Consider the following 17,318-nt stretch of genomic DNA (forward strand, 5'->3'; position numbering starts at 1 on the left):
ATCTGTTGGTAGGTCACTCGCCTGTTTTCGTCAAGCATTTTCCTCACAGCAGTAACGTTTTCCTCCGTAACTGACGTTCGTGGCCTTCCCGGCCTCTCAGAATCCTCCAGAGTGAAATTTCCCCTTTGGAATTCTCTATACCACCTGAATATCGTTGTACGATGTGGACAATCATCATCTAGTGCAAGAGTCATTTCTTCTAAGCACTGGTCTATGGTTAAACCACGCACGAAATTATACCGCAAAACTGTCCTTATCTCATTTCGTGACCACGATGCCATCGCAAGCACTTTACACTCTCACTACTAATGAATAACTGAGCCCATCGACTTGGCGCGGCGGCTACTATGCACGTATGAACATGTCTCAAAATGCAGCAACAAGCAGCTTCCTGTGATTCATTGTTGCGTCATATTGCAAAACTTTCCTAGTACCCTTTGTATAAATAATTTAATATCTAGGGGTAGGGTTGTAATATATGATTTTCTACGGAGGCTAGGTAAATTTCAGATAGGGGGCTGAGATCCCTAATCCCATTGGTAGGCCATAGGTTTGCTGGTAAATCTGATTAAGAAATCGGAAGTATCTGGCATCTAATAGAAAGGTTGTGAGCTCTAGTATGCTAAGGTTTTGTCATCTGTTAAGAAATTATGTAAGGTTTGTAATGTTGACGGAATGTATATTAGTGTACAATGAGACTACGTCAAAAGAAGCTAGGATGTCATCATTGGTTATTGTGATGGAATTTATTTTTTCAAAGGTTTGGGAGGTATTGTTTACTCTGAATTTCGAAAATCTGGTGAGGGGCGAGATAATTTTGACCAGGAAGGAAGATAAATTAGTGAAAGCTGATTTTGCTGAAGGATATTATGGGTTTCCAACAAATCTGGAGATCTGTTGGCAGTTCAAGTGAAATTGAGTTACTATACTATGATAATGTAGGGGAGACAGATGATCATCCTATTAATAATAATGTCAGATAAATTAAAAACCGATTTTCAAATGGCAGAAATTGATCAAGGTACAATGCAGCGACCATCTGATGGAGAAGTCAGGACCGTCTAAGATGGTAAAAGACAAAATCCTTTGGAAGCTCAGAAAAGGGGAGTGTTAGGTAAGTCATACATTGGATATAAGACATTTGGAAAACAAAAAAATGCAGAATGTACCAAAAGATGCAAGAATGGTAAAGAATTGATGCATGCATAAGGAGTTGGAAAAGAAAAGTGATCGTACTTTTCTTTGCGCTTTGTTTTCAGACAAAGATAGAGATAAAATCTTCAATACATTTTGGAATATAGAAACATGGAAAGAGAAGAAGGCCTATATCAGAGGTTTAGTGAATTCCAGAAGTATAAGAAAAAGAAGAAAAGCAGCATCAGATGAACATAGAAAAATGGAGGGGCATAATATATTTTTACAGAAAGGTGACGGAGACAGAATGAAAGTACGTAGAATGTTTTTTATAAGTACTCTGTGCATCGGTGAAGACACATTTAAGAGGTGGGTAAAGACGAATAGAACCCATAATGATAATGAAGAAGTGGATGATGTAGAAAAAGAGCTAAATACGGATGAAGCAGATGAACCGCAAAGAAAGAAAAATAAGTTCACAAGGGATAACCAAAACAAGATAATACGGCAGAAAACTGAGGACGTAGAAAGCGCAAAAAAATGGTTAGATCGTCTCCCAAAAGTTCCTAGCCATTATTGCAGGTCTTCATCGAACAGAATCTACATAGAATCAACATTTCGATCTATTTTATACATGTATGCAGTGTATAAGGAATGGTGTGACACAAATAATGTTTCATGGGTTGGAAGGAAATTATCTCAGCAAGTTTTAAAAGAGAAGCAGATAAGCATACATATGCCACGTAAAGATCAGTGTGATGTGTGTTGTAGTTATAAAGTAGGCTGCTTGAGTAAAGAAGAGTATGACCAGCACATAAAGAAGAAGGAAGATGCCCAGATGGCAAAGAACGCTGCAATAATGAAAAGTTAGTCATCACAATGGTTTGGAAAGTGTTTTGCTGAGTCCCAAAACCCTAGCATCAAAACTTTATTATAAACAAAAACTGGTGTCACAATTTTACTATATATCAACTAAACAAAGGGGAGGTAACACTGTATTTTTGACATGAAGCTAACAGTGGAGTAACTGCAAATGAGTTTACTTCATGTATTGTTGATTTTATTACAAATATGCCTGAAACTTATAGACATGTTATGCTTATTTCTGATGGTTGTAATTACCAAAACAAAAATAAAGTTCTTGCTAGTGCACTTAGTGATTTAGCTCAAAAATGCTCAATCACTATTTAGCAATTATTTCTAGAGAAAGGCCACACTATGATGGAGGCTGATAGCGTGCATGCTACATTAGAGAAACTTTTCAAACCTCCTATCAATTCACCAACAGATTATGTAGCATTAATGAGGAAAGCCAGGTCATACAAGCCATATACTGTAAAAGTTGTAGATTATTCTTTTTTTTGTAATTTTGAAGAAGTAGCTACAAACCTTCCTTCACTAAGACCAGGATGAAAATTTGGAGATTATGTGGTTACTGATATTCAAGCTCTGAAATATCTTCCAAATGGAGACATTTTTTTTAAGACAAACCACTTAGAAAACTATGATCCATTACCACAAACTAGAAAAAAAGTCTCAAAGACAGATTGTTTCAACTGGCCTTACACAGTTATACTCATCACAACTTTCAATTACAGAATCCAAATACAAACACCTGCAAGACATGAAGGATGTAATTGATAAAGACCACCACGCCTTTTACGATAACCTTAAGTTTAAATCAGATAAGAAAAAGAAATAGGTTTCAATTTTATATTATAAATTTAATTTCTGTAATTACATTTTTTATTCTTTTTAAGTAATTGTTAAATTGTGTTGGTTTTTTGTATCCCTAAATTTAAACCAGATGATAAAAAGAATAAATTTCTGATTTCATTTCAATGTTTGTCAGCTGGTTTTTTTTTTTTTTTAACTTACATTTTTTTCATTCTTTTGAGTAAATTTTAAATTTGTATTGTATAGGTTATTAGATGTATTGTATTCTTTTCTTTAGGATTAGGTAATTTTTTTTTTGTATAGGTACTTTTATGTTAATTGTATTATTATTGATTATGACTTATTATTATGCATTAAGAGTAAAATGCTAAAATAAGTATACACATACCAATGTAAAATTGTCTTTTATTACAGAAACTTTGGCATTTCTTTCAAATAACATGTATCATTTGCACTACATGAAACCCTATGTGCAATGTACCAACAATGAAATACCTCCTATGTAGCATTTCAAGCCAAATTTACATTATTACTAAAAAAATGTTGGATAAATCAATATATAATATTTAACATTTGATTAATATTTATGTACTGTAAATCTACATATATTACATAATGTAAAATATACAGTATGTAAATAGTAATATAGTTTTTTGTGCTTCCTGAAAAATTAGGTGTTTCCCACATAGGAGGTTCTCTAACATCAGTGACGATATCCATTGATTACTGAAGTTGTTGCAGGTCTAAAAACAAGCACCTAAGTATATACTTTGTTAAATATATACAAGTGCATTTCAACCTGAAGAGGTTTGTTATTTGTTTGTTATTTGGTTTTTAGGAGCATTAGCAACTAAGGCCATATTGCTCCGGGATATACGGTGGTCATTCCATGACCTTTCCGCATTCTCCATATTTGGTGGTGACGGGCTCGAACCCCGGTCTAATCAAGAAGCGTGTGCTACGCACTGCTGCTCCTTCCCACCTGGCTACGGAGGCGCCTACCTGAAGAGGCAAACAGTCTTTTTCATTCATTATTTTTCAATCCTATTTAAATTTTAGCCGCTTTGTATATTATGTTTTTAAATACCCTTTAGCTATTCATTTATAATTCAAATTCATTGATCTCTGAACATGTAAACCTCTGGCCGTGATGGATAAGTTGCAATAAAAACTGTATTTTATATCTTATTATTATTGTTGCAATAAAGATTCTTCTTCTTCTATATATAGGGATCGGTAAACTTTTTTTTTGATTTTTGAAAGGGTCCATAGATCTCAATAGTTTGGGAACCACTGCTTTAGATAATGTTGCATATAGAGGACTGATGTACAAACTGGAGCAGTGTAGCTGTTGTTATTTGGTTTTTAGGAGCATTAGCAACTAAGGCCATATTGCTCCGGGGATATGCAGTGGTCATTCCCTGACCTTTCCGCATCCTCCATATTTGGTGGTCACGGGCTCGAACCCCGCTTTAATCAAGAAGCATGTGCTACACACTGCTGCTCCTGCCCACCTGGCTATTCAGGCACCAGCAGTGTAGCATTAAGGGCAAGTTGCTGCTCTGGATAAAGGGATGTTTGAGTTGGACAAGACAGAGTAATTACTACTGTACACTGCTCTTCACAGAATGTGGTTATTAGTGGAATCACCCCCCAGGGTTCAGTGCTAGGCCCATTGTTGTTTTCTATATTTATTAATGATATTGGTGAAAGTATTTCAGGTTAAATGTCTAAGTTTGCAAATGATACAGATTGCCAGTGTGGTTAATTACAGTAATCAGGATAAGCCACTGCAACAAGGTGCAAAAAAAAATTAGGCAGACCGGCAAAGAAATGGCAGTCTTAACATGACAAATGCAAGGTACTGCATACAGGTAGCATATTAAAGTACCAGCTGTGTAGTACTACACTCAGGGCAATGGAAAATGAAAAAGACCTGGAGACCTGGAGTTCTCTGAACAATGAAGATAGCCTGTGAGAGCAACTCATAGGGTTTGTCAATAATATACAGGAACTTTGGTAGCAGGGATAAAGAAGTGATTATCCCATTGTATAAGGCAATGGTTAGGCCACATCTTGAGTACTTATAGGTCTGGTGGCTTCATTTTAATAATGATGTAAATCTGCTGGAACACGTGCAGATTGGTGAAATAATAAGATTGGTGAAGGGAATGAAAGGGTGGTCTTACCAAGAAAGGCTTCAGTTCTGCAAATTTTAGCATCTGGAGACTAGGCACCTGGGAGGTGATCTGAGTGAGATTCCTCTTACTTAGACTACACACGAAAGGGCATAAATTCAGATGAAAGGGCATAAATAGATCTGTGGAGGTTTGACTTCAGGCAGCTGTTGGTTGATTGTTGGAACAAACTTCCATGTGTTGTTGTGGAAGTGAGTAGTTTGATTAAATTCTAGGAAGTTTTTTTTTTTTTTTTTTTGTTATTTGTTGGTGCATCGGCTTCTGTGGCCATAGTGCACCTCCCAAAGTTTTTGGATTTTACTCTGATTCAAGCCCGAGGCGGGATCCGAATCCGCGACCTTTGGGTTGCTAGGCAGGCACTTTACCCACCTGGCTAGCCCGGTCGGCAAATTCTAGGAAGAACTAGACAGATTACTGGAAGAGATGGACAGGGATGTGAGAAGGTTTTTTTTTTAATTGCTTGCTTTCTTGCATCATATGCCTATTAATAAACTTACAAATTCATATTACACAAATTACTACAAGTAAAAAATTATATAATAGTCAATTTGTAAACATTTTTCAGTTTCATTCATCTCATCAGTGTGGCTGGTGCTGTTACAAAAGTGGCATGGATAATCTACACAGACTGTTTGGCTTTTATTCGGAGGCAAGTCAATTGGATTATTCTGTATATTCCATTGCTTTAACATTCCATAAACAGAGATTTTCTCTGTGTATTTTGGTGATTCTCTAAACATTTTAACAGCATGCACAAAACTACTAGAAAAAAAGCATGAAGTGTATGTTAGATATATGTTATTTTCATAACTATTCAGACTATCAGATTTTGACAGATGAGGAAAGAGTTTCACATTAAATACTAATGAATTGAAAATGAAGAGGGGAGGGGAGGGGAGAAAATTATGATGAGTATATATATCATGAAAATGCAGCCAGTGAAATTCGGCCAGTGAAGCTATTCAGATTGCTACTACATGGGCTGAATCACAAGAACCAATGATGTGCTTGAAGAAAATACTCATGCAATGGGGGGGGAGGGAGACTGATGTTTCAAGCAGCAACATTGGTAATTTGCAATTAATTTAAAGATGTATAAAGCATGCACAGTATATGCGTGTGTAAATAATATAAATTATTGTAATTTTTGCTCACTTGGATGCTTCCTTGCAATATACAGACAGTGCATTTAGAAGTCAATTATCCAAAAAAAAACAAAAAAAAACACTATCTCAAATACCTTTGGTCCCAACTGTTCTCAGATAACCAGAAATCTGCTGTATGAACATTTGGCCTGTGTATTTTATATCCTATACTTCCTACATGTTTGGGCGCTGTACATATTTTTACAGTTCAATTTTTTCTAGTAAGGCTGCCCTATTTTTCCATTATGGGACAAGCAATACTTCTGTTTTATCCTTATAAAGACTGTTTATTTCAGTCAAGAAGTTTTCTACACAGAACTTATTTTATGAAATAAGGCTGTATATTTACACACACAATAGCTGCTACAAAAATTGCATTCCTCCCTCTCAACTTCATTATTTCATACACTGGTATGAAATAATGAAGAAAGTGTTCAAAGAAAGTGCATCACCTAGGAATTTCACATTTCTAACCCTTTTTCTACGATGTTATGTTACATTAATGACTAGCCTCACAAATAGAAATATAAACAAAAGATATTTATTAATAGTTAAGAAAAAGCTAAAGAATATTTGACAGATGTTCTCGATGCCAAAATGAGCATTTTCAACTTTTATACAACAGTTTTGGTAAACACGACAATTAAGGCTGAAATGTTAAAAGAAACCCTCAATTTGCTTCAGTTTATCATTTTAAATGGAAAACAAAATGAAAAGTTCACCTAGTGCAAACTAATATTTAGTTAAACTGCCTCTGCCCTGATGACAGTAGCACACTGTCGAGGCAGTGACAAGATAATCAAGTAGATAATCAACTGATAGTTCATGGTTCCAAACACTAATTATGGTTTCCTGAAGTTTATGAACATCCTTTGGTTTCTTCTACAAATGCAGATTCCATACAATACCAACAGTTCTCTATAGGATTCAGGTCCAGGCTGTTTCCTGGCCACCTAAGAGTTGTAATGGACCATTCTTCCAACCATTTTTTCACCTGTAATAAATATAAACACATTACTGTCAAGCCTCTAATGCAGAAATGAAACTAAAGTAACTAAAGAAGTGCCTACTTACACTTTTTGCCTGATGACAAGGAGCAGAGTCATCCTGAAAGATGCAGTTACTTGGCAGGTTGAAATGGTCTATAATGGTTGGCAGCAATTTGCCTTCCAATATAGCCAGGTATCCATTGGCATTTATGGAACCTTTTATAAACTGCAGGTGAACTACTCCGCAATATGAAATGCATTCCCATATCATTTGGCTGGTAGGGAATTTCACTGTAGACACCATACAATCTGGATGGTATTCCTCACCACATCTACAATGAATCATTGTCTCCCATCAGAGCTCTTTAGGTTGAATTTCTTCTCATCCGAGAAAATAACTGACTTCCACTGCTCAGGGATTGTTGTTGTTTTTTGGTTTTTAGGAGCATTAGCAACTAAGGCCATACTGCTCCGGGGATATGCAGTGGTCATTCCCTGACCTTTCCCCATCCTCCGTATTTGGTGGTCACGGGCTCGAATCCCAGTCTAATCAAGAAGCGTGTGCTACGCACTGCTGCCCCTGCCCACCTGGCTACGGAGGCGCCTTGCTCAGGGGTCCATTTGACATGCTCCTTACACCAAATTAATCGGGCCTTTTTCATTTTTTGTGTGAGGAGAGGCGTCTTCTGACTGTTACTGTACTTGCTACCACTCCTGTATGTTCTTCCCATTCTCTTTTCAGTTCAGACAAAGAATCTTTATGGCTTTTAAGGCATAAGCGCTTCAAAACGTGGTCCTGTTTTTGTATAGAGACTCATTTGCATCCGGTTCCTTTTTTACTATCAGCAGAACCAGTATTCTTGAGTTTGGAAAGAAATCTAATCACTGTCGACTGATTAGAAGACACTCTATAAGCAATATGAGGGGAAGAACATCCTTCCTCACATAAAGCAACAATAGCACTCTTTCTTCGTGGTGTAAACTGCATGTAACTTGCCATTCTGACAAAAGCAAGGAATGGCTCCAACTCTTGCAGAGCATGCTTATATAGCTGATGCAATATTATGTCATCACCTACACGTGTCAATCGTGTCTGATGCAATCTGTAAGAAAAATTGCCATATACTTATGTTATTCGGATGATAATTACAATTTTAAGGGGTGATGCATTTTCGTATCCTTCGTGTACATGTGAATGCATCATTTCATTGTCTTATAATATTAGCATACTACTGCATCATGCTGAATGCTTCTTCATGAACATCTACAAATGTAATAACAGATGATAGTTTATCACCCTGTACATAAAGCATAAAGGCATCTTCCTGCTAACATGTGCCATTGCTTTCTTTCCATCAGCAATATAAGATAACAGTAGTTAACTCTGAGAAAGGAAATGTAATTATTGCTCACAATAAGGAGAGATTTCTAAATTATGGCCAACCTTTTCTATTTCCAAAAGGCTGGCTATAATCAATCTTCTACATAAAGAAATCTTAAAAAGAAACACGAGACCAGGCATCTCAAAAGAAAATCTGGAACAGGGCTGAAGCAGTTAGTATTCTGTGTACAGGATACTTTTAAAATATCTAAGCTTCCATGCTCAAGCAAGCTCCACAGATCTAAGGGCCAAAGAACATGCCAATTGTTCAGGATACTTTTAAATGATTGTGTAATGTACTTTAGTGCCTTCATTGCTTAGCTAAACTTGGGCTAAAGAATGTGGGAATCTGTGATCATTGATGAGTCCACATTTAATTTTCATGGATAAGTGGAAAACACTATGTTCATAGACACAGTGGAACTATCACCAGAGGCGGATTTAACGGCGGGTGCGCCCTGGGCCCCGACTTCTGAAGGGCCCACGCAAAGCCCCAACAATTTAGTTGAACTAATATGTTCAACTATTAGTTCAAAACTTTGTGATTATTATTATGCTATTATTAATTATATTATACATATATTATATTCAAATTTTATTGGATATAAAACATTAATAGTACATATTTTTTATTTATTTTAAAAAATGGTTAACATATATTTTTATTTTCCCTGTCTCTCTCTTTTTTTTAAGGGGCCTAATATTTTCTTCTGCGCCCGGGGCCTCAACCGACCTTAATCTGCTATTGACTATCACCCTGACTGCACTTGCATGAATGGTGAAATTTCCATTAATAAGCAAAAGGGTTAACAGTTACCATTAACAGAATACACTGTTAATGGTGACTATTACAAAAAATATTTTAAAAAACACCTTCTGCCCATTATCAGGAACCACTTTCAAGAACTGGAAAACTATCTGCCACTGAAGCAATGAAGTACATTACACAATAATTTCATGAAACTTCCAGTACCTTAGTGTCTAATTTCTGTACTGTTAGAGCTTTAGCTGAAGCATTCAATTTGGGAATCGTGTATAAAAGATTCAAAACCAATGCTTATCAATCCCACAGAAAACTGTTGGCATGTTACAGTACAACTGCTGCCATCAAGCAAGATACTACTAAGAAATCATTATTTATCTGGCATTAATAACAGAGCATCAATAACTTGGTACACTTTGTGCCAGATAAGTATGAGATAGCAATTAAACCCCAGGGGCTTACATCTGGTGAGTATGGGCTTGGCACACCCAGGGTCCTGAGCTGGATATCATCATTCTTCTCTTTCTTGGTGATTCCCTTCTACTTCTGACACTCTCTTGAGGTAATTCAGAAGCCTCAGGCTTCTTTGCACCATATGGCTAATAATACCTAACATCTATACATATATATACAATCCTAACATATATATACAATCTATATATATATGCCCAAAAATCTTATATGAATAACCTTAAGGTTGCTATTTTTTTTTAAACTCATGTTGGTCAATTTGGAAAAGTGTTCACATGGCCCACAGTCCATCTCTATGACATTTATGCCCAAAAATCTTAAATGAATAACCTTAAGGTTGCTATTTTTTTTTAAACTCATGTTGGTTAATTTGGAAAAGTGTTCACATGGCCCACAGTCCATCTCTATGACATTTTTTGAAATAAATATGTATAGATAATTTTGCAATTTCTTTTATTAATATAATAGAGTACTTAATTGGTTTATAAGAAAATATATATTAGGAATAATTAATCCCAGTTTTAATGTCTGTTTCACAAAAAATTTATAGTGATGCAATTTATGTACCTACTACTGTATATATTGTATTTTGTTCTACAAAATAAAGGTAGTACCTTCTCAGATGTTTCTTATGAAGAATTCACATAAGAAAATTACTTTTGTGAGTACATAAAACTACCTTATTTTGCACTTACCTGTCAGTCAGGCTATATGAATTTATTTAATAGTTTATGCTTCATTAAATTACAATATATTGTCCAAAAATTGAAAAAATCTCAGAACTAGCCACCTCAAACTTGTCCTAATATTACTAGATTTAGGAAATGTAATAATTTCTACTAGTTCTTCCATTTAAAGAAATGCTAGTTTCTCTAAAATACAGAAACAGGCATTTCTTTACATTGTGCAATCTTGACATAACATGGGTGTTGGGATCAACATTTACGCTTGTGTTATAAGCAAAACACGCCATAGCCAAAAATAAAAGTTAATCTTTTTTTTTTACATTTTATAACATGAATATATAATAACTAAAAGATGTTAGGTAAATGTTTCTATATAAGCAAATCTCATTGTACAGTTTTTTTCATTTAGTTTTACTATTTTGTCATCAGTGATGAAATGGGTTAAATGTTTCAAATGGCAAATACATAACAATTACTATAGTTTTTTTTTTTTTAATAATGCAGTCCTTAAAAATATTAAATAGTGATGCTTCATATAATATTAATTTTTAAAACTGTCACTTTCTTGTAATGATTGCATGCTTCCAAATGGGACATGTTTCATAATCATAGGTCCTAATCTAATGGCCACCACAGCCAAGTGGTCATCACAAGGATACAAAAAACAATAGTTGTTTTTTTTTTTGCGTGTGTGTTTTTTTTTAAGAAGAATGTTTGTCTTAAAAGTACCTCTTGAGTAAAGTGACTAAGGAATTCCAGGAAATAATAGGGCAGGTAGAAATAAGAAATAATTTTTAATATAAAATAGTGTATTATTGCTGGATTACATTCTAGCTGAGACCATCAAGGATGTACTACTTTGAATTATAAACAACACACTACTTCAGTATAATTACAGAGAAAACTAACAACTGTAAGTAGCAGTGACTTAATCAAAAATACAAACTTTTCATCATTCATGCACACTTTTTTTTTTTTTTTTGCCTTTTGCAGTTTTTGCCATTTTAAATGTAATTTTATCCTTGAAAATAAGCATGTGGTGTTGCTTAAAAATATTTAAAACTGAATAACTATCACAACTGACAAATAAAGTAGCTGGTTTCCCTCTGAGCTAAGTTTTGCAAGTGTCCCATGTGCAATTAACACTTCATTAATGTAATTTTTATTGCATTTCTAATTGACATAAGGCAGGGAAGAAACTGAACATTTACAGTTGTTTGTAAAAAATTTAATCATCTAATCAAATGGTAGAGAAGAATACAACAGCCTCAGTGGTTCACACTTCACACCACTGAAATAGCTGGCTCCACTCGATGAGGTATAGAGGTTGATTCTGCTAATGTCTATTGTGAAATTCATGTTTTGCCATAAACTGCATTTTATAGGCATGTTAACATATACACATAATGTGCCTATTGTCTTCACCATGTTCAATCTGCCAATTCAAACATAAAAATTCAACTCCCAGCAAACAGATTTTCATAAAATTTTATATTTGGGACTTTAAAAAATTTTTTGTTGAGCCACTCCAAATTCCATTAAAATCGGATAAATAGAAATCCAGTTACTATTATTTCTTTTTTTCTATACAGTTCATGTGTAGAAAAGAAATTCAAAGATTAAATGTAGTTTTAATGCAGTATTCTTAGCTTTAGTCAGTTTACTATGCACACTTCGCATGTATTGTTATGCAATATTCATGAATGTGGGGCCCTCATGAAAAGATGAATATACAGTATATATATATATACATATATTGAGAGAAAAGAAACTAAAAAACATAGAAAAGTAATAAATATTATATACCATCAAACCTCAATATAATGCCCCCTATATAGCACCAACCCTGTAAAGTTTTACCAATGAATACTTGTGAACTGATCTTCCCAATACATATTAATAAAAGAATCCCTTGGTAAAGTGCCACCTCTGCAAACTGCTATATGGCATATCTATGAATTAATAAATGTATTATTTTTCATTGCAAACAAACCTGATTTAATGCCACACCTGTGTAATAGTCTGCCTCATCTTTTTATTTATGGGATATAGTCATCAAATGATATTTTTCAAACCATCATGAAAATCATTTTTGGCCCTGTAAATAAGAAAGTGGAGACTGTTTTTAAGCATTCCTTGTTCCTGTCTCATAATGTGAGAACAGGAATTTAATACAAAAGAACATTTTACTTTTGTGTTTCAAGTGCTTTCCTACATTTGTTACAGCTTTAAACAAGTATTTTTTGAACATTATTACTGAATGTATTTTGATATTATTACTATTAAATTTCAAGTTTAGAGAGTAAATTTTTTCTTTATTTTCATTAAAGTTAATTCAAGGGTACTGACCTCGAAATGAGTAAGAGGGTAGTGTTGAATGAGTAAGAGGGTAGTCTGTTCTCAAAGGAAATGAGAACTAAAAACTGCAAGGTGCTTTTGCTTTTAGATAACGCTCATAACAGCCAGCAAAAGATTGCAGACCATTTTCTGCTGTATAGGGTAAACCAATAAGTCAGCAATGCGTTGGAGACATTAGTGAACAAAAGAAGCGACCAAATCAAAAAAGTGAATCAGCTCAAGGGACCAAAACATGAAAAGCTGGTGGATGCATTAGTTGTTTGGATTAATGCAAGAAATGGATGGTAACTGATGAAGTAATTAAGGAGCAGACGAAATTAATAGGAGAACAGATGGGAATCAGAGATTGTGTACAGCAATAGTTGATTGCATCGTTTTAAGCAGCACTATCATCAATTGATTCAATGAAACAGATAGGGAGAAACAGCTGAGGTTGACAAGGAATCAGTAGATAAGATCGTCAAAGAATTTTTGATATTTTTTTAAAAATATGATCAACGAGACATTTATAACATGGATGAAACAGCTCTCTTTTATAGAAAATAACCAGACAAAACAATATCAAGTGGCACTGGGAAAGGGTGTAAAAAAAATAAAAGCAAGAGTCACCTTTGTGTTCTGTACGGATACAGTCAGGAGTGACAAAGGGACTGTTACTGTAATTGGAAGGGCAGCATAACCTCGTTGCTTTATAATTTCAACCCATCAATTAAAGACCTAACAGTAAAGCATGGATGACTGCAGTAGAATTTTGTAAGTGTCTGCAAAATTTCAACAAGGAAATGAGAACTAAAAACTGCAAGGTGCTTTTGCTTTTAGATAATGCTCCTGACCACAAGGTAGTGAATCTTAGTAATGTGGTGATCGAGTTACCTCCTATTTGCACAGGTTTCCTACAGTCTCTTGATGCTGGAATTAAGAGTTTTAAGGTACATTATAAGAACATCAGGTGAAGAAGATGGTACAGAGCATCAACAATAATTGTTCACCTAAATTGTCCTTGAAAGATGCATTGTATATGATCAAACTTTCATGGGATGAAGTTTCACTGCAAACAAATAAGTAACTGTTGGACTCACTGGGCTTATTGAAAAAGTTCATTTAGATGAAATAGAAGATAATCCTATCCAGAAGTTCCAAAGAGCCATGGGTGATCTTCCAATTGTGAATGCATCTATGTCCCCCAAAAAATTTCTTGCAGTCAACCAAGAATAATCTGCTTTTGGAAAAATGACAACCAAAGAACTTGTGGAATTAATAATACAAAGAAATGAGCTTTCATTTGACAGTGATAGTGAAGAAGATAAGATGGAAGTCTGCAAAAAAGTGACAGCTAAAAAGGCTAAGGTAAGTGTTCAAAAAATTTGTTGATTCCTCGAAAAGAACACAGACAACAAAGACTTAATGAAACACATTGTAGCTCTGGACATTTCTATAAGTAAAATTATGACAAAAAGAAAATTCAGACAAAACTGAATAAGTACTTCAAAAAAAAAAATTTTTTTTTTAATATATTTTTATTTACATTGTAAAAGCTTGTAACTCATAACTCGCGCTTTTTCAATATACTAGATAATTATTGTAAACGATGTAAATTTTATTACAAAGTTACTAATAATTATTAGTAACATTGTAATTTGCATATCCAAGTAATCCCTAAATATTTTTATATCTGCATTATATTTTTTTTATTATCGATATTCCCTTTTTTCCCTCTATAGAAAATAATGTCATAATTCTTCAATTTCTTAATGCCAAAATATGAGTGTGTGATGTGGTTCTTATTGTTCGAAGTAATTCGATTTAGTGCCAATGTCAATGGCGAACAAATGCTGGTACTAAATCGAGGTTTGACTGTAATTGTAATTAAACTGAATGATTAAGATTATAAAAGGTAAAACTAAAAGAATTTTTTTAAGTGTGGTATAAAGTCAATCTTAGTAATTAATTGAAAAGGAGATAATTACATGTGATTTTCACTTATATTGATCACAGAAAAAGAAAAAAAAAAATTAATTTAAGAAAAACAAATTGAACGTGCCAAAAGCATAATGCAATGTGTATATCACCTAACTTGTGATTACTAACACCTTAAAATTGAGTGTTCCAAGTATTTAAAATACCACATTTCATCGATTCTAAGATGCACCATTATTTTCAGTAACACGGAAGAAATGAAATGCTAAAATAAATTGATAAAAAAAATTATTTCGACAGAATACAATTTACTAACATTTTATCGTATATTATACTTCATTTGTTTCTGTAGTATAGTCTAAAACTTTACATTCAGAGTCTGATTCTTCTGAATCACCTTTCGACTCAGAGCTCGCATTTTCCCATACAATATGATCCTTTGTGCCATCTAAAGCATTGGTGATACAGCATTTCTTAAAAGAGTGCTCCACCATTGTTTCCGGAATTTTTTTCCAAGCCTGACCCCCATTCTGCAAGTTTTGATGCCGGCACTTTCTTTATCTTACCAGAAGGTGTTGATGAAAGGTTTCGGTCAAGAATCACTCATATTCCTTCCTCAAGTAGTCCTTAAATGGTTTGTTGACTGAAACATCAAGGAGTTGCAGTCATGCCACCAGGAATAGCAACCAAGTTACTACACTTTTCATCCAGCTTATGCTTTGTAACTATTGAGATAAATGTTCATGAAATGCATCAAGAACTAACATATTAGGTGGTTATGTAGAGCACTCAAAGTCTATTCTAGAAGACTTTTAGCCAATCGTCCATCAGCTCACCCATCACCCAACCATTTTTTTTATCCACACACAATAATATCTTTGGAAAGATCTCATTCTTTGGTATTGTTTTTCAGTTTAAAATTATATATGGTTGCACCTTCATCCATTGGGAGTTATGCATAACATCACAGTGATATACTGCTTTTTGTAACCCATACTAATGATCTTGATTTCTTTAGCATTGACAGTATAATTTCAAGGCATATCGAAGAATTTGTCAGCATTTCCTATTTGACTAAAATCATAGTTTTGTTTTCTCCTCAACTGAATTACACATCCTTGGAAGTTAAGCGGCTTCTGTTGTTGAAATTCAGCAAGAAGTTTTTGACAAATCAGTGTTTGGCACCTTCATGAAGTCCTACATGACACACGAATTGATCACACCAACCTCTTGTTGCTTTGACATTTTTTTAATCTATTCTGAGGGATCTAGCAATTTCTCTGCCTTCAGTTGTATTGCTTGGTACATAATAGGCAATCCTTTTGTACCTATTTCAGTAATAAAACATAATACAGATTCATCTATTTGTAGGATCTTCCTTTCTTAGGTCTCGTAAAATATTTGATTGTTGTTTTGCAAGAAGATATGGAGTTGCAGTCATTTCTCCAACAAAAAATATAAAATTCACTAATATCAAATTTATATCCCAGAACTCTGTTTCCATGCTTTTCTGCATACACAATAAGTTTTTATTTCAATGCAGCATCAGAGTGAAATCTTTTTGAAGACATTTTAAATGGCTATTAGGTGCACAAATTTTAGTTACACACTTGTACTAGCAAAAACCCGCACATGGTGATCTCCCTCCCACCTGACAAGTATTCCTCCTGAAGCTTTCTTTTAACAGCGATTGTAAGACACACCCCCATGATGTTAAAATGTGCATCTTAATATCAATGAAATATGGTATATTTCATATATAATTATAAACATTTATTAAAAATTATTAATCAAAAATTATGTAACGTCTATGATTACTAATATATATTAAATCAGAGCTGCAAACCAAACCGAACTGAAACCACTGAGATTTTTTTTTCTGAACCAACATTTTTTTGGAAAAGTGGTTGTTTTTGGTTCAAACATTGACTATGACCTATGGGTCGATGAAAATTTTCATGGAGAAATCCAGTGAGTAGGACACATACTCCTTCCCCTTTTTTTTTCCACTGTTCATGGCTAGGCTTCTAGAATGGTTACTAAGAAGATGTGAAAAGTACTGCATCAGATTAGGAGCCAATCTCAGTGGTAGGGAAAGAGGTTTTTCACTTTGACCAAGAAATGAGTCGCGGGGGGGGAAATATCTCAATAGTCGTGGGGGGACCCTGTGGCCCACAGGGTCCCCCCCGCGACTATTGAGATATTTGAATAGAAGCTCTGTCGTGGGGCACATGGTAAGGGATGCTCTCGATGCAGTAGATCATTTAGACCAATCAAACATTAGCATTTTTCTTTGAAAAGAAAAACACTAATGTTTCTGAGGTTTCCCGAGGGTTCATATTCTTGTTTGTGCTATGGCAGAGTGCACTTCAGCTGTGATATTAGGTTACGTGGGATGTCTTGGAGGAAGGATTCCCAAAAGGAGTGTTTTCAGTAAGTGTATATGTATTATTTTATTGTAAACTTTAATTATTAATTAAATTATAATGAATTTTTATTTTATTTCGGATATTACAAAATTTTGAAGAGCAGATTTTGAATCTTAACGATGAGAAATTCATACACTGAATTACAGAGAACCTTCGGTATATCAGAACAT

The sequence above is a fragment of the Mastigoproctus giganteus genome, chromosome 2, assembly GCF_048544385.1.
Source record: "Mastigoproctus giganteus isolate SK-2022 chromosome 2, ASM4854438v1, whole genome shotgun sequence".
NCBI classification, from domain to species: domain Eukaryota; kingdom Metazoa; phylum Arthropoda; class Arachnida; order Uropygi; family Thelyphonidae; genus Mastigoproctus; species Mastigoproctus giganteus.